We start from the raw sequence: 24,805 nt of genomic DNA, 5'->3' as shown, positions 1-24,805 counted from the left end.
GCTGTACAGTAAATTGAGGAGCCGACTTTTCTGTACCACAACCAGTTCGATCTCTGCAAGCATTTCAAATGACATGGACCTCACACCACAATAACTATATTTAAAACTACCGCCAAAGAGAGAATGGGATTAGGCCACAAATCCTTAATTCCATATAATGATTGCTTCGTAACGTCATAAATAATAGATAGATATCGGCTATTTAGTGGAAATATGAACAGGGCACAACTAAAATACCTGCATAACTTTTTCCAAATAACTTTGTGCTGAACGGTTAGTAATGTTACGGATTTTCAAAATAGGTTGCGTTGTCAAAACTTAGAATTCACCATTTTTACGCAATCTTCTATAACTTCTAATAGAAACGTCCAATTTTTAAAAACTAAAAAATCTGAGAAAGCTAACTATATGTAGAACTTAAAATGCAAAACAATATGACCATTCAACATGACCTTCATACCTAAAAAATTCCATCTTTCCCGGTACAGATCATTCTGGGACACCCTGTATATAAAGGATATAAAAACGCTTTGATAACATTCCAAAAACATTCTTGAAAACTTGATTCAAAACATTCTAAACAGAATGTTATTTTGGGGTTGAAAAAATATTTTGCAAAAAATGTTTGCCCAAAATATTTGCAATAACGTTTTAAAAACGTTTTCATGACCTTTATATAACCAGACATTTAAATGTTATTAAAATGTTTTGAAAAAAACATTTTAAGAACATTTCTGTGTTTGCTGGGTTCAAATATTTTAACATAATGTTTTTTAAGTATTGACAAAATATTTGGCAAAAATGTTTGCAAAAGTAGTTTACAATAACATTTTTTGAAAACATTAAAAAATAGTTTGTTTTCATACAAAACGTTTTAAAACGTTATCATGACCTTTATATAACCCGACATTTTAATGTTATTAAAACGTTTTTACCTAAACCAAAAGCCAAAATATAACTTATTTAAAACGTTTTTAAAACGTTTTTGTGTTTGCTGGGCAGTACACGATAGCAATATAATACATATTCAACAACTCCTCCTATACCTTTGTTCAGGAGCCAACCGTTGTTAATCCGTGATGAACCCACACTTTTACTGTAGCGTATACGCGAACGCGAGCGAGACTACGCGTTACGCGAGAGCGCGTAAAATTCGTCATGCCTGGAACCTTTGTGCGTATGCAAGCTTACAAGTTGAATTCAGTATTTTCAGATAGCGGCTAAATTTTGCCGTTTTATTCTGTAGTTTTATTGATGATATTAACAGAGAAATCATCGAATTTTTTGTAAGGCTTAGTGACAATGATTAACTGACATTTCCTCGTGAAATAATCGTAAATTATACGATCTTCAGCTTCTTTTCGTTGTTGAAAGGGATTCAATCATGTTTCACGGTCTGCGTGGTTTACTTAACGCTCGGTCAGCTAAAGCTGCCCTCGCGAAGTAAACCACGCAGACGACGCGGCCGCATCGTTGTTAAACCAAGAGCTGTAGGCATTCTTGTATTGTTTGTAAAATGTTTTGTCAAATAAAATACATATTTAAAATATTATGTGTTCATTTATCTTATTTTTGTCTCTTTCTGTTTGTTACAAGTAATCAGAAAATATTATAAAAAAATATTCAATAAAGATCGAATCATCGTATCGTGTCCCTGCTGGTTTGATTAATTATTAATATAGCGCCACCACTTTTCCCGATCGAACTCTTCACAATCACTATATACTTCGACCTGACAAAGATGAAAGACGACCGAACTTCATTACGTATTCATGATATCTACTTAATATTCATATTGACATTTCGAGATCAACATTGCGGACCAATCAGAACACTTCAACGTAACGCTTGATCTCTTAAATAGATGGGGTGAGCAACGAAGGCAGTTTTTATCTGACCACAATGTCACACTGTCGCTAGGGCAGCCTGGTCGCTAGGGCAGAGTGACGTCGGAGCCTGGACAGATAAAAATCTGTAAGAAGTTTTAAGAAATTGTGGGCGGGGCGAAGGGTCGGCGGCGAAACACAAAGAGATTTGGCAGGCACACACATCGACGGATTTCAATTTCAGCGGAGTTTGTCAACAAAGATGAACCAAATGGCCGGGCTAAATGGATAGATTTTATTGCTGCAGAATCGGGCACACGGCAGAAACAAGGTATTTAAAACATTATACTTGTTTTTGGAATCGAATGTTGATAGAAGCGACATTAGAAACTGATTTTTGCGGGTAAATTTTGAGGACATCGGATAGTTGTTACACTACAGTCAATGATTTTTTTTTTTTTTTTTTTTTAACCAGTCAAAACTTCCGGGTCATGCCATGGTAAATTAATACGGATGTGCATTCCTGTCGCCTGATGTATGATCGAAATCATGATTGATCATTCCTTTGAGTACACAAACCTTTCCACTAGCCTTGTTGTCTGCAGTTGCCTGTCGTGAGCTGAAGCCGGGGCTGAATTCTGAGAGAAATGTGACTGTCTGATCGGCCTGACTGAGGGCCGCCCGGTCCCGGGCCAATGTTTAATTTTGTAAGCTTACATGTTTGTAAATGTAATTGTGAGATGCACTGGCATGTGCTTATGTTCATGTCGTGATGTTACATGTTAACATGGACGTTATTCATGTATTCATTTAATATGTTCATGAGCTTACACGTATTCCTGACATTGTCCTTGACCTGTCCTTGCTGAGGTTAATTAATTAGGTTTCTGCCGGAAATTAGAACGAAATGGTCTGAGCAATCGGCAACAGCAATAGCCTTTTCCACACCACGGGATCCGCCATCCAGTGGGTCCTGCCGTACTGCTGCCCATGCGATAGACATTACGTCCTCGATTACGCGGTAGTCGCAACGCGTTGCGCACCTCTTCAGTCAAGCGTCAACGCGGTGATCTTAGCAAATAGCAACAAGGTACTCATACCCACAAGTTGGCGGCGTTGGCGTCACAATGTCAATGACTACCTCTATTGAAAAGTTATAATTTGGTACACCTCAAGTTTGGTAGTGATGTCAATGCTCTTTCGCGGTTGTGCCGCAAGCGTGCTGACAAGTCGCCCCTGTGCGCGTGCGTGTACATGGCGTTTAACTTTACGCGCGCGATTCGATACTGCGGCAAGCATAGACATACCACCTAGACCTATGAGTGCCCATACTTAACCATGGCATTAGGTGAAGCCACGTAGGCTATCCAAGCTGATTTTGGTCTGGTGGTCGGACGTGGAGAAATAAGCGTTTATGTCTGGAGAGAAAGACGCGCTCGTTTGCGTGATTGTTGCGCCATATTGCTCGCGTCAAATGCAACATGTTCTGTAGACGCGAACATAATCTGGATTTTGTCTTTTGGCTAGATACAAAATCAAAATATTTGCCTGCCAATCCCCCAGGCGGGCCCATCCATTATGACACAATATTGGATAGGCAATGTCAGTCTATAAATGTTAGGGAGCGCTCGTTATTTTACGACAGGGGGGATGGGCATTTTGAGGGGGAACCCTAAATTTTAGTCTTGAGGGGGGGGGGAATGTTGAACCAGGAGGGGGGATTTTAAAGTTTTAAATGGAGAAATGCGGGAAAACAGGTACAGGCCATTAGTCCGACACTCCGCTAGTCCGGCACGCCGCTAGTCCGACACGCCGCTAGTCCGAATCTAAAATACACTTTGCCAGTCCGACACGCCGCTAGTGCGAAAATGAAAAACACTGCGCTAGTCCGAAATTGAAAACCACTGCGCTAGTCCGAACCTGGAAAACACTCTTTCAGTCCGAGACTGCGCCGAATCTAAAAATCACTGCGCTAGTACGAAACTGGAAACGATTTTGAAAAGCACTGCGCTAGTCCGAAATTGAATTGGGGAATTGCGCAGTGTTTTTCAGCGCTGTAGTTTTCAGTTTCGGACTAGCGCCATGGTTTTCAGTTTCGGACTAGCACCATGTTTTGTTTCTTGAGGGCGGAATGCAAAATTTTTTGTTTTTTTTGTAGGGGGGATTTTTAAGTTTTAAATGGAGAAATGCGGGAAAACGGGTACAGGCCATTAGTCCGACACGCCGCTAGTCCGACACTCCGCTAGTCCGGCACGCCGCTAGTCCGACACGCCGCTAGTCCGAATCTGAAATGCACTGCACCAGTCCGCGCTAGTACGAAACTGAAAACGATTTTGAAAAGCACTGCGCTTGTCCGAATTTGAATTGGGGAAACACTGCGCTAGCGCTAGTCTGATATTCGGACTAGCGCAGTGTTTCTCAGATTCGGACTAGCGCAGTGTTTTTCAGCTCTGTAGTTTTCAGTTTCGGACTAGCGCCATGGTTTTCAGTTTCGGACTAGCGCAGTGTCGGACTGAAGAAGTGTTTTCCAAATTCGGACTAGCGCAGTGTATTTCGGATTCGGACTAGCGGCGTGTCGGAATGAAAACTGTGTCTTCAGATTCGGACTAGCGGTGTGTCGGACTGTTGCAGTGGTTTTCATTTTCAGACTAGCGCATGCTTTTTTCGGACTAGCGCCGTGCTTTTCATTTTTGGACTGACGCACCTCTAAGTATAGGGAATGTGTGTTGTCGGACTAGCGGCGTGTCGGACTGAGCGGTGCACTCCGGGAAAACAAGGGGCTATCCGAAACTTTTGAGCGGACGCAAATTTTCCTGTCAATATTTTTTCCAAAACGCCCATTCCCCCCTGCTGTAAATAACGATAGGTCCCTTAGTCATATTTTATATTAAATGCTTTTATGTTTGTGTGTGCTTGCTTTGCAGTTGACCCAGCTTATCAATGTGGAAATGGATTAATTATCATAAAGAGTCTGTGAAGATACAATTGATCTGTTGCTGTAAATTGGTAAGTAGACTACAGTCAACATCAAAACTAAATACAGAAAACAAATTGTTGAAAATTTGGGATAAATTGAATCCCATTCCCACCCAGAGCAAACAACTTCTCTCTTTGTTTTCTCTCTTTATTCCTTCCTTATTTCCCTTCCTGTTGCCAAAAAAAACCCCTGAGGTGGTTAGGGTTAAGCAGTTTCATAGCCAAGTCCAGTATTGGGGCAAATGTTCAGAGGATACGAATTGTACAATGTTCAATTCTTTCATTCAGTAAAAGAGTGGAAAAACTTGCTTACATCCACCATTAATAAATGCTGCCATTTATACAGCGCCTTTCACATGTATCAAAGCGCTTTAAATTTATTCCGCTGTTGTTAGAATGTGTCAGCTGCCATACAATGCCTAAAGCATGCTCATACCTTTGGACGGCGCTAAATGGACAATATTCCTAACAGCTCCCCATTTCACCCCTGGGTAGAGAAAGGCAAGTGAAGTAAAGCGCCATGTGCAATAAAATGGCACAACACGATATGGCACTGCTGGGGCTCAAACTTGCAAGAACCTGTACTGCTGCGCCACCTTGCCCCCGTTACTCATCAGACAACTTCAGCTTTCAAATCTGTTCTAGCTGAATGTTCTGACACAGTACCCTGACTCCAAAAATAGACCTCCCAATCATACCTCCAGTTTAAACTTCTACAGGTAGATATAGAATACAAGATCCAAGAAATTCATTGGTTGAAAATTGAAATTCATGTTGGTAGATTTCATCTATGCATTGCATGTATTGCTCATACATCAAATGGTTTTATAATTCAAGCTTTTTAAATAATCATGTTCTTCTTCTTATTTTTTTGTTTCACAGGGGCATGATGATTTGAAAAATGGACCTCAGGACATCAATCTACAATGTATCTCATGAATGATAGCTGCCATAAACAAATATGCTTTTTGTATAGAGCGTACATTTTCTTGTTGGTCATTCAATCTACACATTTGGCAAACAATGTTAAAGTATAATGTAAAGTACCAGTATTCAGCAAAAATCAAGAGGTGAAATGAATTATCTTTGGTAATATATTAAAGTGACATTTTATCAGACTATATTTAAGAACTGGAGTGCTAAATTTGTGACTTCACATGAATGAAACTGTATTGTGTTTTTTTTAAACTGTTGTGGAAGAGGTAGCCCAGTCAAAGGTAAATAAGGGCTTAACCTGAATAACCCACCACTAATTGCAACATAATTCATATAACCACCTAGTACAGACAGGCTGTGAGCTCGACTCCTATACCGGTTTGATTTGATTTGTGAAATATTTAAACTACTTCAATGGCAAGCACTGCTTTCCAAGCAGGCCCTCATACAATGATCTAAGATGCTTGCTATTAGAGGGGTATCACAGTTTACGAATAGAACTCACTCGCTATTTGAGGGGCATTGCGGTTTTGCAAATTGGGCGAGTTCTATTTATCATCCATTCTTTTCAGAAAAACATATTAAAGAATATATCAATAAAATTCACCAGAAGTCAAAGTAGTGGAACAATGCTTAATTTTTGCATGAATCCAAAATGGCCACTTATGCATGTGTGAGATTACAAAGTTATTCTACTCTGGATAATATCCATACTCCTCTCATATAATATAAGGATGCAGAAAAGTATAGTTTGACCTGTCTCCAACATGAGTTCTTGAGTTATAGGCAAAAAGGTGATAGGTCAAATTTTGGGTCCACAGGCAGCTACAGTTGAAAAATATTATAATTTTAATGAAACTGGTTTCAAATTATTCCTTCAGCCCAGTGGCGGCCCCTGGGGGGAAATACCCCCATTCAGAACTCTTGCCCCCTTGTTCCCCCATTAAAAACCCAAAATTAGGGAATTGTCTACTTTTAGGGGCAAATTTCAGCAAAATTTGATGATTTTACCCCACTACCAAAGTAACAACCACCTGAGATATGACAAACTTTTCTTTGTTTAAAATGTTTTTGCAAGCATAGCAATCCGAGTTTGTTTTTCTCACATAGAATTTTAACATCTTTATTCCCTGTGGTACCCAAATTTTGACATTTGACCTTTTTCCCTATTACTCAAGAGCTGTATACTCAATCCCTATGACGAGGGGAATAAATTGGTATCGTCGGCTTTTTAACAAGATTTGACCAACTTTGAAATGTCACCCCTGTATAAGTGGCCATTTTTTATTTATGCCAATTTGGCAATGTTCCACTTGGATTTCCTGTAATTTTTGATATTTTTGTGTGAGCTTTTAGGAGATGGGTGCATATGTAATAGATTCTGGTGTATTTAGTGGTGGGTCATTTTTTAATTAGACTGGGCTGGTAGGTAATAATTCTGAAACATGCATGGAATGGAACAAAAAGTGACCAACTGACTGCTATTTTAGAGTCTGAGTTAGGGCTTAGGTTTAGTGTCATTTAGGGTAAGGTTTATGGATTAAAACTAAGTTGCTGTATTTATTGACTAATAACCCTTCAGTTGATAGCACTTTACACTGCATGATCAGCAGTGTGTCTGCTATCTTCAGTAGATCAGCACTCTCCGTCATCCTAGGCTATTTAAGGCACTTAATTTAATGCCCATGTGACCCATCCTGTCTACAAGCTGTAATGTCAGCACCCATCTGGCCACGGGGGCATTAAATTAAGTGCCTGTATTTAAATAGCTTAAGATGACTGTAATATCTAATATCTTCAGTAGATAGTACTTTACACTGCATGATCAACAGTGTGTCTGCTATCTTCAGTAGATAACACCATACACTGTAATCGGTGGTATATCTCATATCTGTTAACAGTTGATAGCACTTCATACTGCATGATCAGCAGTGTGTCTGTTATCTTCAGTAGATAGCACCATACGGTATGTAATCAGTGGTATATCTGTTATCTTCAGTTGATAGTAGTTTACACTGCATGATCAGCAGTGTGCCTGTTATCTTCAGTAGATAACACCATACACTGTAATCAGTGGTATATACGTTATCTTCAGTTGATAGCACTTTACACCCCATGCTGATCAGTGTGTCTGTTATCTTCAGTAGATAGCACTATACGGTATGTAATCAGTGGTATATCTGTTATCTTCAGTTGATAGTAGTTTACACTGCATGATCAGCAGTGTGCCTGTTATCTTCAGTAGATAACACCATACACTGTAATCAGTGGTATATACGTTATCTTCAGTTGATAGCACTTTACACCCCATGCTGATCAGTGTGTCTGTTATCTTCAGTAGATAGCACTATACACTGTGTAATCATAGGTCAGTCTAAATATGAAATTACCCACTACTAAATGCAACAGAATCCATTTCACATGCGTCCATCTCCCAAAAGCTTGCAAAAACATCAAATGTCACAGAATATCCAAGTAGTTGTGCTTCTGTGAGATTTTGGTCCTCAATTATGCTCCAGGAACAGCTGCTGAGTGCTCCAGGAAGAGCTGCTCCGAGCATGAATAATCTGGAGTAATATTCTAAGTCCAACATGCACCAGGAGCATGTTTTGAATGCACAATGCTCAAGGAGCATGTCCAACATATATATGCTCCTGGAGCAGTGTGCATTCAAAACATGCTCTTGGAGCATGTTGGACTTAGAATATTACTCCAGATTATTCGCAACTGATCTTGAAGCATAATTTTGGTCCTAAATTATGCTCCAGGAGCAGCTGCTCCAGGAAGAGCTGCACGGAGCATGAATAATCTGGAGTAATATTCTAAGTCCAACATGCTCCAGGAGCATGTTTTGAATGCACAATGCTCAAGGAGCATGTCCAACATGCTCCACCAGCATGTTTTGAATGCACACTGCTCCAGGAGCATATAATATGCTCCTGGAGCACTGTGCATTCAAAACATGATCTTGGAGCATGTTGGACTTAGAATATTACTCCATTGGGCTAAAATCTCACAGGAGCGTGGAACAGTGCCTAATTTGCATGAATCAAAGGCTGTTTATGCAGGGGTAACATTTCTGAGTTGGTCAAATTTCGTTCGAAACCATGTCAATGTAGTCTTCTTGTCATAAGGATAATTTTAGGTTGACCTATCTCAGATGTACAGTCAAATGTCAAAATTTGGATTCCACAGGGGGAACACACATTTAAAAATTCTCTGATTTTAATAAAAATGGTCTCAGATTGCTCTGCTTGCAAAAACAGTTAGAAAAAAAAGAAGTTTACCATATCTCGGGTGCTTTGTTACCTTAGTAACATGGGCAAAAAAGATCAAAATCAATTGAGCCCTGCATGTTGATATTGACCTATTTTGACCATTGACCTATTGATACCTATAGAACAAAACATCCAAAACAATGTATTGGATGAAAAAAGGAGCATTTTTTAATTGTGGACACCAGTGGACCTCAAAATTTGACCTTTTTTCCTATAATTCGGGAACTGTATGTCGGAGACAGATCAAACTATACTTTTTCTGAAACCTTTTGATGAGAACAATACATTGATATCGGGTTTAACAAGATTTAACTAACTTCTAAATTCCAATTGTGTATCCAGAAGTCAAAATGTTGTGTATGTAATAAATAAAATAACTCCCACCAAATTTACTTATGCTTGTTTGTATTTGGTAGTTTTTTTGGTATATGTACTATAGCCATGTAGGCCTATACCTATGTATAAGGCTGTATCAAAATGATTATTACCCAAGTTTCAAGTACAAGTATGTACAAGACTGCAACAAAAAATAACCCAATTGTGGATCAATATATAAACTTTTGTCATTTCAAGAGAATTCTATTTTGCAAATACACAAATATTTGTGTATCAATCATTTTGATACAGCCTGTTGTATAGCCTCCCACATATAGTAGTTTTTTCCTGCCATAAATTGTTTCTTGCTCATCCCAATTTAGCCCTCCCCATGGCACATAAATACTGTAAAAGTGGACATTTTTACAGAACATTAATATTTGTGCTTTTCCCGCCCGCTTAACACACATGCCACGTAAATAATAAATGCTCGAATAATTATATTCATTCATGTATAGGACTGCGAGAAAACTCACAAATTTAAAAAAGCCGCTATCCCAAGGTATTTCAAAACTGGTAAAGCACAAACACGTACTACATGAGCTTTAATAGATTGCGTGAAAATTCCCACATATGTCAAAGTTTACGTCACAGACCAGAAGTTTGTGGAATTTGGTAAATACGATAATAAATATCTGTTGTGCAACAAATTTAGATAAACAATTTTCTGACCATGGTAGCAGAATGGTCGACTGTAGATCTGTTGGATAACGCTTTTCAATAGGAAATGAACTTTGCTGCTTGGATGATGTCACGATGAGGTCAGCATTTATTCCATATTGAAAAGCGTGTTCCGACAGATCTGCAGTCGACCAGCCTCAGCCTTGTAGTGATGGCTGGCAAAAGGAAATGGGGAAATGGTGTTTTATTGATACCCTTATGTACATGTATGATGAGGCAAAATAAATTCACACCAAAAAGCAGGTTATTGTTCAGGAAATTAATTCTTTATTTAATAAATATAAAGTTTGTTGTACAAAAAAATTATTGATCAGGATAGACTTCTTTAGAAAATATAAAGTTTGTTGTACAAAAAATTATTGATCAGGATAGACTTTCCCAATAAATCAATCAATTTTAATCAAACGGCAATACTGTTTCAAAAAGGTGCCCGTTTTACCACTAAAATTTTTGATTAACCAATATCTGATCATGATACAAGATACACCTATATATCATTCAATCTGATCCACTCAAACCTATTGTTGCAATTTTATTGACACAAACTTTTTGTAAATTTGGGACCCCCCTTTAAATCATTACCCCTAGGTTAACAGCCTGAGACTCCATCACTAGTTCCTATTCTAGAAAAATATAGCCCTTTTTGCTAAATGAAACATTAACAACATACCTAAATCCTAATCCTTTACTTAGTTCTAATGAAAGTCAAATTTTAATATTTTGGTCAATTTTTGGCAATAAGGGCCAAAATAATGCATGTTTATGGCATTTTTCATAGGCTGTGACAATCCGAAGCCCAAAGACTTGTACTAAGACTAATTGCATTCTTTTTTTTATAAAACAGATTTTCTGTTCTTTACCATAACCAAATAATCAACATTAACTTAAAATATTTTAATTATGAGCTCACTCTTAGTCTGTATTAAAGATTTTGAATACTTAGACTCCACCATGTCTTTAGAATTTGTGACTAAAATTGACAGAAAATATGGACAATTGCATGTTTTGGGCTAATTTCCCCTCAAATTGCCACAAAAAAGATTGACGTTATTGTTAGAACTAACTAAAGGATTAAAACAGGGGAATAGCCAAACTATAGCAAAAATTGATAAATGGGGACAAAAATTTGGGGTTTGGGGACCATAAATAATCCTGGCTACACCTCTGGATTTATTAGGATTTAGCAATGTTTCAATTGGCAAAGGTCTTGTCTTTAATTCAAAAAAATTAGTGTTGTATTTTTTTCTGGAATCTGGAGTAATTGCAACAGAATCCAATCCATTTCACATGCATCCATCCCCTAAAAGCTAGCTCACATAAAAAATTAAAAGTCTATGAAATTCCCAAGTAGTGCCTACTTTGCATAAATCCAGTATGGTCACTTGTGCAGTGGTGAAATAAACTGAAATTTAAAGGGTTTTTTGAGAGTTCTAGGTAAAAAGGTGGAAAGTCATATTGCACACATACGTGATCATGGTGATAGACACGCATACACCCACCCCTACACAGACATAAAATGTGTCTGAAGTTTGTAAAAATTAAATAAATAGATACATCAAAGTAAAGATAGTTTGCATAGTTTTGTAACATAGATATACTAGGTCATGATGAGAGGAATACATTGGTATTTTTTTTAAACTATTGTATGACCAACATTGAAATGAAATTACACCCTCCTAATTTTTGTGTGAGCAAGATGCATGCATGGGAAATTATACATATCAAGGGTTCAGAACCAGAAAACCGTGAATGTGTCCCGCAACAGTGGCGTAGATTTCTTTTTGACATGGGGGGGGGGGGGGGAAAATTTGTCTTGAAGTATAGTGAATCCAGCAGTCCAGCACCTTTTGGCGACAAAAGAAGTTTATGCTACAAATGCGCATGAACATTTTTGGCATATTGAAGCTAAACTGGTGACATGTGGTATAAAAGTGGAATAAATGCACGCGAAACGCGCACAAATTAGGGTTTAGGTTAAAATGACCAAATATGAGGTTAATTAACTCTCAAGTAGGCCTACTTTACCTTTCTCATGGGGGGCAAGGGTTCAAATCTCCCACCCCCCTAGTTATGCCACTGATCTTCTAGTGTTCTGGAGACTTGTGCTCATTTTGTGGAAGCAGGTAACTGTGGGTTAAGGCTTTCTGGCTCTCAAAATATGTCCTTTACCCAAGGCAGTCGCTGCCCCAGCCCTGCCTCTACATTATAAAATTATCTATCTGTGTTTGTGTGTGTTTTCTTCACTTTTGAGAAATTGCCTTGGTGCCCTTCTCAAATTTTCAACAGTTGCCATGATGCCCTCTTGAAATATTACAAAGTGCTTTGCTGCCTTGCCTTTTCAGTGAACATCTAAGGCAATTATCAACTTGCCCTAAAAAGTTGCTGTGCCCCTTCAGATCCTTAATTCGAGGGCTTAGGGCTGATAACAATGTCTCAGTTCCTGGGGACAGGGTAGTTCAATTGGTTATTACTATGGAGGGTCAGCCACATCAGCGAACTGGACCAGGTCCCGGCACCAGGTCTACTTCATCAGCATCAGAAGCTTCCACGTCATTGATGGCCGACATAATCATAAGGTCCTGCATTTTAAGTCATCCTGGCTGATGTTGAAAAGAATGCAGCAAACAACAATGTATCACATGCACTCTCTAATACCACAAGCAGGGAAATTTTCTCTTGAGCTGATCAATCAGAACTCAGGTGGATATCCATGGTGGATCTATGACTCTGAAAAACAGTGAGAGAGAGAAAGAGAGAGGGGGGATTATTTACAAAAGGTGTTGAAATTTTCAGTATAACATTGGCACACACCATAAACAAGTTGACCAAGTACTGCATTTTTTGATTCACATCAAGCTTCTCAAAATAGGTCAAGTTAAAAATACCATTGAGGCCTATTTGACCTGCACCTATTGCAACACATGGAAAGTGAAACATCCTAGATTTATTCATTAAATTGTTAAATCCTATCTTTATTTGAATTGTTGTATGAAAACAAACATTTTGATACACCTTTTGTCCAATTCAGAGCACTCTGATATTTTTGACCCTTAGACCAAAAATGTGACCTTTGACTTTCTCTGCTATAACATAGGAAGGGTAGGTACATCCTGTCAAACTAATAACTACTAGTATACATCATCAGATCGAGCACGAAAGAGCTTGGAAGTTGGAAGTAGTACTACTGTCGCCGTAAAAAGTGGTCATATATTTTTTAATTTGCTTGCAATGCAAGGATAACAATAAACAAAAAAAACATATATCATAGGCGATTAGGATTAGATCCCGGGGGTGATAAATCCCCCCAATATTTTGCCTGGGGAATGGTCCATACAATCATCCCCCCAATGTTGACACCTGTTCTGATCAAATTAACCTCATATTTGACCATTTTAGCCCTCAAAGTGCACATTTCTTCGCACTTCAACAGTTAAGCTTCAAAATGGCATGAAATTTTTCACTATCCGGATATAAATTCCATTTACGGATTAGTGATTAGCACTGATTACCCATTTAGTTATTTTTTTTTCCGGGTTTGTAGTGGCCCTGGACCTAGAGCTAAATGCTAGGATAATAATAATAATAATAATAATATAATAAATAAGCATTTATAATGCGCCATTTATCTAGAAAATTAAATCTAATCAAAGTCAATAATTCATTGTTGACTTATTCATTCATTGAATTTGTATCAATTTTGAAATCATTAATAGAGTATGACATATGAGTACAAATTTATTCAAATGACATAGGCCTACATTTTTTTTAAAATAAGTCAGCCATGAAAAAATTGAATGATCCTAGCATTTAATTAGCTCTAGGTCCAGGGACACTACAAAGCCGAAAAAATAAATAACTTAAAAAAATATGTTTGATACGGGTACCAGGTTACCCACCGAAATTCAACTCGGGTACCCGAATACGTCATTACCCGATAGGTCACAGCCTTAAATTTCATTGTATTTGGTTTATTTTAAGGAGATAAGATTCATTCATTCATTCCGTTTACTGTTCAAATGAGTGATTCCCAGGCCTCCCTCAAGTAACTCCATGACACATCATACAGTGCTACAGACAAACTTGAGCAGAAAATATGACACAGGCATGCTTGTCTTCACCCCCCCCCCCACCCCCCAAAAAACATAAATAAATATATTACCTGTTGCATGTATTCTTTCTCTGCTTCTGTTTTGAACAGAAGTCATCATCCTTGATTTAAAGTATAGCAAGAAGTCCCTGCAGATGTTCATTCTCAACAGCTCAACTGAGATACAATGTACTATCATCATGCTGGTTCTGGTTGACCATGATTATGCCTGTCGTTGATGATACTGTTACCTGTATTCATGAAATTGACAGGAAATTGAATATTAGATACATGATGGAAGTACACTCTGCACTGAATCCCTTTCAACAAAGAAAACAAGCTAAGGCCCGGGCTAAGGCACCGTTCACAAACACTTGTAAGGGGGGCCTGATGCAAAAAGGGGGCCCTGAAAATTGTTGACCCTCCTAAGGGGGGGCCCTGAAAAAAATTACCACAAATTTTCCTGGAAAAATCTAGTTTATATGCTTTTCTATGGGGTTGACCCATAATTTTCATGTCAAAAAAAAAGGGGGGGGGCTCTGAAATTGTTGAGGTCTGTAAAGGGGGAGGGCCAAAAAACTTTCATGATGACATTTTTTTGCATCAGGCCCCCCCACTTACAAGTGTTTGTGAACGGTCCCTAAAGATTGTCCAATTCACAAGATTTTTATCCCACAAAAATACTGTGCAAATGTTGCTATCCGAGCCCTTAAGTGCATGAACTTACTTATTATTTTACACCCTGTATCACCACTTTAGTTACTCATTGCATAGCTAAATTTATTAAAGCTCATAGTGTAACCTGTAACAACATTAGATTTCTTTTGAGTTGTTTCATTCAATACAAGTACTAAATAGCAAATGCAATAAATTATCAATTTCAAGTAAAACCAGGGTTTTTCATGATATCACACTATATTTTTCCTTTTACACCCTGAATACCAACTTCCATTTTGCACAGTTGCATTGCTTGGAACATAAGATTTCCAAATATGTATACTTTTGCTGTAATTGGGTCTATAGTTTTAAAGATTTCAATAACTTTTTCTCATAAAATGAAATGAAACAAAAAAAGAAGTAGGAGTATCAAAATTTAGTGAGGCCAAAGTAAATTGTTTGGTTGCCCTTTTTTATGATTTTTTTGAAAATTCAGCTTTTTTTGACCATTTTTGGTGCAAATTTCTCGAAGTTGGTCGAAATTTAAAACTAGAGCGATAACCGCACCATAGCTGAACCATGTGGCTTCGGCAGCATATTGTGGTAGGCCTATACCACTGTCACCCGGAGTCTGTAATGGACATAATCTCGAAATGCTACAAAGGTATGACCGCCCGAGTGGTGTTAATTAAAGAGGAAAAGTAAAGAATATAAAATAAACTAGAGCAACTGTGCCCTTTGCAAGGGCACGAGGTAAGTTAGGCGGATGATTGTGACGATCTGATCAAGCAGCAATACTGTGCTGGATAGTAGTAAGACTGTGTCATTAATTGCCGTTTTAATATACCTTGATCGTGGAAAACTTGACTGTTGACCTCTGTATGACCCCCTTAATGACCTTAAATGAATTTTAAAATATTAAAAACATGTTAAGAATGTCACAAGGATCATTGCATTTAAATTTCAGCTCAATTGAAGCATTTTGAAAACTTGACCTTTGACCCCTTTATGACCCCTTAATGACCTTAAATAAATTTTAAAATGTTTTAAACATGTTTAGAATGTCATAAGGATCATTGCATTTCAATTTAAGCTCAATTGGAGCATTTTCGGTTCAAATGACCTTTTTTGACCCCTGTGACCCCTGGATGACTTCTGACATTTGGAAATATTTTTATTATATTCTTTATATTTTTCTCTTTCATATGGCACCACTTGGGTGTCATACCTTCGTGGCATTTAGAGATATGTCCATTTTAGACCAAATGGTTAGTCAGTTAGTAAGCTAGTAAGTAAGTAAGCTAGTAACATACACTAATATAGGCTGATACCATTTCATGGTTCAGCAAAAATAAAAAAAACTGCTCCTAGATATTTTTATCTAGTTTTAAAATTAATAAAACAAAACATTTTTCCCAAGAATTGTTTTGTTACGTTGCACGAAAAAGAAGTGGACCAAAAACCATTATTTTGGGGATTTTGCCATTCTAAATATGTATACTTTATATACTTCAGACCAACAATTAAGCAGTTATGAGACCAACCTTAAGGAAAAAAAACTGAATTTAAATGTAAATACTTTGTGTTTTTTTTATCAAATATGCATTTAATAGATAAAATGAGTGAATAACAATTATAAAATGTCCTTAGTACTGTCCAAATTTAAGGTTGCTTCTAAAAGAGTGATTGAAAAAAAAAGCCCAACCAAAATTGTTTGGGTCGGTCTCTGGAGTCTGAGGGCAACCTGACATTTTTTTTGCCTGATGATGAATCAAAAATTATGACCACCTCAAGACACATGGCAGTGATCGACATATGTGCATATTTGGAATCGCACATGAATTTAAACTCACTGAGTGTACATGCCCGCATTCATGTTGGCACGCTTGCGGCCTAACCGCACAAAAGCATTGACAATTGACATCACTACCAAACTTGAGGTGAACCAAATTTTACTATGCTGAGACTATAGAGCTTGTCTGTGCATACAGACCATGTAGTTGTAGAGACTGTCTATTTTAGTGCATAGACTGTAGACAATGGTAGAGCTAAGTTCTATGTAGTGTATGGCCATTAGCAAATCTCAATCGATTATCATGGCCCCTGATCATGGTTCTTTCAGTATAGTAGCGATACTACCCAACACTTCAGGTAAAGCCAAACGAACAGGAATGGTTGTGCACATGCGGTTGCTTTAAGGGGGTACTACACCCCTGGCCAATTTTGTGCCTATTTTTGCATTTTTCTCAAAAATTATAGCTCATTGGTGACAAGTAAGATATGTATTATAGGGGCAAGGAGTTATTGATTTATTGATCAAATATTGGTTTTCCCTCATTTTTGACTGTAACTCCACAACTGTTGTCTGTGCTGAAATAAAATTTCCATTGCAGTAGTTGTAGTCCTTGCCCCTATAATATACATATCTTACTTGTCCCCAATGCACTATAATTTTTGAGAAAAATGCAAAAATAGGCACAAAATTGGGCATGGGTGCAGTCAATGAATTTTGAAAAAAGCAGGTGTGCTACAAATCGCACTCCTGGAAATAGTCAGGCGAGCTACATGTGTGCTGTTAATTGCACTCAGTAAGGATTTTAGGTGTGCTATCATTTGCACTCGGTAAGAAGTTTAGGTGGGCTATTTGAATTATTGCACTTGATATTCAGATAAGAAGCATTGGTGTTGAATGTGGGACTACAATGTATAGGACATGGTCTCAGATTTGAAGCAGGTTTCACTGCCAAAGTGTGTAAAAATTTAGTACCCCTTAAAGCAATGTGTGATTTGCATCAAAATAGATTCCTATATATATCTAAATGTCAGTTTTCATTGAATAGCTACTGATCACATTGACCCCTTTTAATTTCGAGCCAAACAAATGAGGTAAAACGGAGAGAGCGCAAATGAGGTAAAACGCCTACAGTGCATGAATTTAGCTCACCCTATAATTATCATCATTATCAGGGAGCTTCACACAGCTGATGGGATTCAAACAAGACATATTAAAGACAAATAGCAGGGCTTGCCGTTTAGATTTTAAAGGCGAGTGGTTAATCACTCGCTAGCACGAAGCTAGGCGAGTGGTCGAATTTTACAAATACCACTTGGGTATAAAAATAAAATAGAGCTTCGGTCTTAATACAGTATTTATGTATTTATGTTGAAAGCGCGCTAAAATTCGTGACTTTTTCCGCTTAGAGAGGGCACATACTCGATTTAATGCTGAAATGGCTGATTCGATGGCTGATTTTGAGAGATTTGCAGCGAGTGATATTAGTGTCTATGGCGAGTGGAAAATCGCTCACTAGAAATCGAGTTTGGGCGAGCGAGAGTGATCGCTCCCCTCAAACGGCAAGGCCTGAATAGCGATATACACACAGTTTATGCGTCAAGTTGACGTACAGCGCCTACAATAATGTATAATCTTGCCAATCGTATTATTTATATCATGATTATTGATGGAGCTACACGCAGCTGATGGGATGTGCAAACAAGACGTTCTACCAAGGTATATATATATGCATACAGTTTAACGTCACTTATTCAATGATTCAATATACACACGCAGGAGACGTATTTATTCAGTACTCGATCGATGAGCTCAGAATAAAACCGGGGCGACCCGGTTTAAATAAATGATAAAATTTAATGTAATTAAAGCACTAAAGTTCAGGCTTTATAGACAGTCGTTCACAGGACATGTACACCAATGCAATGGCCATTTACAATGGTGCAAAAAGTAGTAATTCAAAAAAAAATTGAGGGCGTTGCTGTGGAGCAAATCACACATTTAGTATGGCTTTAATACCTGTAGTGTATAGTTGGTTGCTTGATTCTTGAATTCTTTGGAGTCTGTGCTTTTGGACTATTCTGTGCTGTGCCTGTACGTACTGTAACGGGACCGAGCTTGCCCCTAATACTTTTGTAAACGACTGATGGAGAAGACTAGCCTTCTAAACATACAAGTGGTAGCGTAGTATCAAAGACTAGAATTCTCCCAGGATATGTTGAATCAGTGATGCATGAAATGAGAAGTAACAGGTAAAAATGAGACTTGACAATTCTGTTTTATATTTGCTTCTTTTGTTATATCTTGTATTGTTATTTTGCTTTCATATTTGTCTTATCACATTACAATTCATAAAATAGTAAACACTGGTAATTTTTATACACAATCTCTGTTGTTGATCATGACGATATTTCCTTATTTAGGCCTATCTCTTTTAAATCCAAATAAATTACCAATAAATGCTGCCGAAAAGTATATAGGCCTACTATCTGCTTGAATAATCAAGAAGCATAAAAATACAATTTAATCAACAGAATCTCTCATCACATGACATAGTCATATAGCGTGTTTCTATTGAGTCCCCTGCATTTTACCGGTAAAAATGTTCGCCGTCAAATAGCGGCGAAAGGCGGATAACGGTCAGTTTCCATTGCACATTGTTTACCGGTAAACACTCGATGAACTAGTGCGTCAATTGACACACTTTAAAAGTTTGCCGGCGAAAGGTCGTGCACTGGGGTTACTCCACGGGTCAATCGCAAAGCATTGTGGATTTTAATATTGTAGTATTTTCTTAATTGTTTGGCTAAAAATGAGGTAGCAAACACGAGAAAAGAAGACTGAAGAATAATGTTTTTTTATTAGCGTTTTCATTCGTTCTCGTACATCAAATTACGCCATTGGGAAATCCCCCTCAGTGATATCGACGTGAGTACTCAGTATTGTTGCGCGCAAAAAAAAAGGTCTTAGAATTTAATCTTTCACAGTTTAATTTCAGTTAATATTCGTTTTAGCGAATAGTAATTTAACATCAACAACATAATATTAAATTCATGAAATCTTTCTAATTTTCTGAAGCACACACCGCCGCCGCGGATCCGAGTTGATTTATGATTTCTATTTATTTCACATGCACAGCTGGATTCATCCGCTAATGATGTTGTTGTTGTTGTTGTTTTATTTCATGGCTTTTACTAGGGTCATAAATCATAACTCATGTTAAATATTTAGCATAATATGTATAATGCAAGGATAATGCATTATGAATATTTCTTCCATTTACTTTATTTATAGCATGTGAGTCAAATATTTGTATGTGATTAGGCCTACGAATTTTGGCGAACGGAATGGTATATAAATCATGGTATAAACAAGCTAGCTCATTGATCTGTTGATGATGCAGAGGTCAATTTCGCAACTCAACTTCCATTTTCTTCCCTGTATGCGCATTCAATCGGAACGGAGTGAGTTTCTATTGACGTTTACCGGTAAGCGTCCCCGCTATTTTCCTTCCTCAAGAAGGAAAACGTTACCAGTAAAAACTCGCCTCTGTTTACCGGTAAATAGCGGGAAGGTCAGTTTCTATTGAGCAGAATTAATCCCTTTACCGTCTTTTTACCGGTAAACGGTCCCAATAGAAACACGCCTATAGGCTAGGCCAAGGCCTAGTAGGCCTACTACAGAGTATCCATGCCTGTACACCAAATACGAGCTTGCCATGCAACAATGAATGCACATAAATACAGTGCATAATTTTCCATTGGACTTGTGCATGTGTGCGGCAAGTCACTTGCACAGATTAGGCATAGGCGCTAGGCCAAATCACCGGAGTGCATAACACCCTGGTGTCGCCACTATTGTGGTAGCCAAGCTGCCCCTAGCTCAATCTGAGCTCCAGAGTAGGGCGTATTTGCTTTGGTTGGCAGTGCTTACCCTGTGGTTTCCCTTTCAGGGTTCGTGGGTGGACTAATTGTCCACCAAGCAATCTGATTAAATTTGCGTCGTGCACGGCCTTTTATACTCTCCTGAACGCGTTCATGGAACCTTTTGGCGGCTGCGTTCAAAGCGTAAGCTCCGTTACTATGGATATCGCGCAGTCACTCCGCGTCAGGCGCTCACTTTCGAAAAGATTTTGAACATGACGAAATTTAATAACTAGAACTGCTAGTGTTTTTAAATCAGGAATCAAACTGATGACCCCTTTTGACCATGTAAAACATAAAATACTCAAAAATATCTTAAAATTCTACATCCTTAAATAATTACATCTTAAATAATCCAAAGTTTGATCAACAAAAGTCGTTTTTAAGGAAATTTACAATCTTTAGGAAAAACTTGTTTACGTTCCCAGACGACTGATGGCCGGGAAGTTTCAAAATGACAAATACAAAATTCTCTAAACAACACAAGAAAACCCTGAATTTTGTCCTGAATATTTACTCCTAGACGGTATGTAATACCTTATTTTGTTCCTGACAAAATTATTTATACAATATTATAAGATCTCTGTACAATATAAGCTAATATAGCGGAAATAGTGAAATTTGAGGCCGATTTCGCACGTACGACATGACAAATTTCTCGGCCGTATTTTCAACCCACGGCGAAACCAGACGATCGGCAGGTAAACAAATCCAAATATTTACAAAAATATACCTTGTGCAGAGCCATGCAATCATTTTTATATTCATAATAACAATCAAAAACTACCACGAACACGTGAGCATCGTGACTTTTCTCTAAATATGAATTTGACAAGAGCTAAATTTTCGTATTTCTGCAATGGACAAACACACAGGAGGTAAGCTTAAAAACAGGCCAAAAATCTGAAATCGCATTTTGCCTCTCCGTTTCAGTACTATGGGGTAGGCCTACTGACTGCATATGTACTACCATGCATAATATGCATGGTATGCCAGGCGGCTTGGGCCCATGCATGCCAGGATCTGTGATGCATAGATGCCAGCCACTACCATGACTACTTGTAGAATAGTGAATGCCGTCGATTTCGCCGCGCATGGCTGGTGGCATTTCCATAATATCATGTTATATTTATCACTTATTTATTTGTAAGCTTACATCGGGATGCACTGATCTGATGTATTGTACTGACATTTGTCAGTGTCTCTGAATAATTTCATGATTTTATTCAGTTCGGTGAAATTTACTCAGTTGATTATTTGTATGTATCAGTCCCCCCAGTGAATTAATCTGGAATATACATGATTATTACTCACAAAATTAAGAAAACATCATCCGAATTTCCGGTTGTTCACGATTGCATCTCACTTGTAAACAAAGTGAAACTCCCACCTGCTCCCATTTCCGGCAAGAAATTGTAAAAATCGCGGGTGAAAGTGCGTTCGAATTTCGAGGTCACGCAAATCACACAAATTATTGAGAGGTCATCGGTGTGACATTGTCGTCAGAATTGAAAGGTGATAATGCGGGTCTCTGATTGGTCAATCGGCGAGTGTTGCACACCCCTTCTCTATTTAATATGCGGAAATAAACACTACTTATGAATAATATATCATTTATCGATCATGAATATTCATGTTATCATGATCCATTGAATCGTATCGTGTTTACTACGTGTATATAGTGTCGCGAAAATCAGAAAAGTGGTGGCGTTTCGGAAGGATATTTTTCTCAGGGGAGAGGGCAAGTAAATGAATACCATTTTAAAACGATCATTTACGGTGGAATTAACAATATTTTGTTGTGTCTTTTAATTATAAATTTATTAAAACATCAGAAAGAGTAAAAAATCAGACAGATTCACACATAATATATGTTAAAAACGTATTTTATTTCACACATTGTACAAATATCACAAACAATACAGGAATGCCTACAGCTCTTGGTTAAACGGTGATGAACAACGGTGCAACATGATTGAATCCCTAATTGATATCCTTCATTATGTTGAGAGTGATCGGATTTGGTTCCTACACCATTTAGATCTTGTTTAGCTACTTTAAACATTGTTTTTTTCTATCTTTATGAACTTGTTCAAATTTGCATGCTTTTTGTTGTAATTTCTACAAAATGTATATTTGTGTGAAAATTGAGGGCACCATTTATATTTATTTTTTTAAAGTTGTAACATCATTAATAATATACGCGATATGTTTAATCCAATCACAAACAATAACTTACGCGGAAGCTAGTGATTGGTCGATTGCGATATTTCCTGCTTCGGATATTGGATTTTTTTTCAAGAACAATTTAATACGAAGATAAAAATGTATTTTGGTTCAAATTTAAAAAGAAGAAAATGTGACGGAATTGAAAAAGTGAAAAGTGACGGTTATGAATCACTGTAAGACAAAAATCTGTGATCGGTTAAAAAAATTCACAGATTTTTCAACAGGTCAGGGCTTTTTTACAGAAAAAATGAAGACCGTAAGTACACTTGGCCCGTCAACATGTATATACTAAAGTTAAGTAAAGTTTCTTAGGGGTTTATGATGTTTAATACATGTTCCAGGGTGAAAACATCATGAGAGGTTGTGAAAGATTTGTTTTGGCCCCTGAACATGTATAAAACATTACCAAACTATACGAATCTATACGTGTTGAGGGGCCAGATCTTCAAATATCTCCTAGTGAATGAAGCTAATAACAAGAAGCAGGATAATTCCCTACCAACGTTTTATCACGAAGTGAACGGAATTACTCATATTATTTGACTTAGAGGTCAATGACTGCACCAGCTATTTCTTGGGTAACTGGCGCATTGGGACATTCCAGGAAATAAGTGCACACCCCATATAAAGGAGTAACGTTTCACTTAAAGAAATGTCTGTATTTCTAGGTCTGCTTTTTAAAAACGACTGGAATTCCAGTTGCAAATGTCACTTGAAAAAGCCTGGAAATCCAATTAAATGAAGAAAAAATCATGATAATGTCCAGAATGAAAAGAGCCGTTCACTGAAGACTGCCCCTTGTCTACAGAAACAAACAGACCTCGCATGTCCAGAATGAGCTCTCATATTGAGGATTTTTCGCCTTTGGACACTTTAAATGTCTGGATTTCCAACAGTCACGACTGAATACAAAGTCAGGAAATCCGAACAAGTCAAATAATACGAGTGCTTCCGTTCATTTCGTGAATTATCCTGCTCCTTGTTAGTCATTTTCAGATGTTTTAATAGCGTTATACCTTGTAAATCCCTTCTTTAAATCCCGGGCTTTAAGTATGCAAACAAGATGAAAGATAAACAGAGTTCACATTTAGTTTAATAATAATAACCTTGAAAAACATGGATTAAAAGACCGTGGGTAGGTGCAACAGGATTAATATTTTTTGCAATAAAAGACACTACCAGCGACTCCGCAAAGTCGCCAATACTTTCAGAGTCATTCAGAAAGTTCAACCTCCATCGTTAAAATATCTTATATCTTACGTGCCAGGAAATTGAAATTACTCATGATTACTTTCTTTGAGTTTAACTACAAAATAAAAGTTATTCGATTAAAATGCGAATTTTGGTTGTTAAGATGTCTTGGGTAAAGTGAATACAGATTTGGTACGTCAGAAAGGCTAATTTTGATTTTAAATGTTGCCCACATCTACGTGTAAATCATTACAGATTTATTTCTGAGAATGATTTAATCGCTTTAGTTTTGTTCAAATAATATAATCAACATCTAATGCTTCCAGGTAGTATATTTTTACTGGTATCGCGTCTTTTGTGCAACAAAACCGATAGATGTTCAGAATAGCCTTTATATTAACCCCTTCCCACAGGTTGTTGACTTCGATCGGGTGAGCACTTGTTGGTTCAAGTTGTATTAATTGGTTCATAAGTTAAAATCACAACACGGCACATGCACATTTTCCCCTTAAAAGTGGTTTAGTCGAAAGAAATGTGTGTCTGTTGAACACTTCGATGTGTTTTTTCCATACAGAACGTGTTTGATGCTGTTTTAAAGTCCCAAGGCGAGTCAGTGAGCTCAAATAGGATCAAAATATTTATCCTGAGTAAGCAGTTGGACAACCGCATCTTAAAAAAATCTTATTTGGTTAACTGATTGTTGACGTAATGTGTCCATAATAATCGCACAAATCCCCAAACTTTAACCGCACGTCAAACTAAAACTGCTGTTGATCGAGTTACGAGTGTTAGGCGGTGGCTTCTGATTTTCATGAACCCTTCATAAAATGTGACCTCAACCATTATAAACAACA

General features: G+C 37.6%; 2 long non-coding RNA genes across 2 annotated transcripts; one reads left to right on the top strand and one right to left on the bottom strand.

The window, feature by feature from the left end:
- Nucleotides 1-1,510: 1,510 nt before the first annotated feature.
- LOC140162667 (uncharacterized) lies at nucleotides 1,511-6,489 on the top strand. Its single transcript, XR_011860322.1, has 3 exons — nucleotides 1,511-2,157; nucleotides 4,751-4,832; nucleotides 5,685-6,489. It is a non-coding gene; the product is annotated as an uncharacterized lncRNA (long non-coding RNA).
- Nucleotides 6,490-10,335: 3,846 nt separating this feature from the next.
- Nucleotides 10,336-21,920, bottom strand: LOC140162666 (uncharacterized). The gene is made up of 3 exons (XR_011860321.1): nucleotides 21,846-21,920; nucleotides 14,232-14,410; nucleotides 10,336-12,799 (listed from the first exon to the last, which is right to left on the bottom strand). It is a non-coding gene; the product is annotated as an uncharacterized lncRNA (long non-coding RNA).
- Between the last annotated feature and the right edge of the window lie 2,885 nt (nucleotides 21,921-24,805).

This window comes from Amphiura filiformis, chromosome 10, assembly GCF_039555335.1.
Source record: "Amphiura filiformis chromosome 10, Afil_fr2py, whole genome shotgun sequence".
NCBI lineage: Eukaryota > Metazoa > Echinodermata > Ophiuroidea > Amphilepidida > Amphiuridae > Amphiura > Amphiura filiformis.
This window is presented reverse-complemented; position numbering and strand designations above follow the sequence as displayed.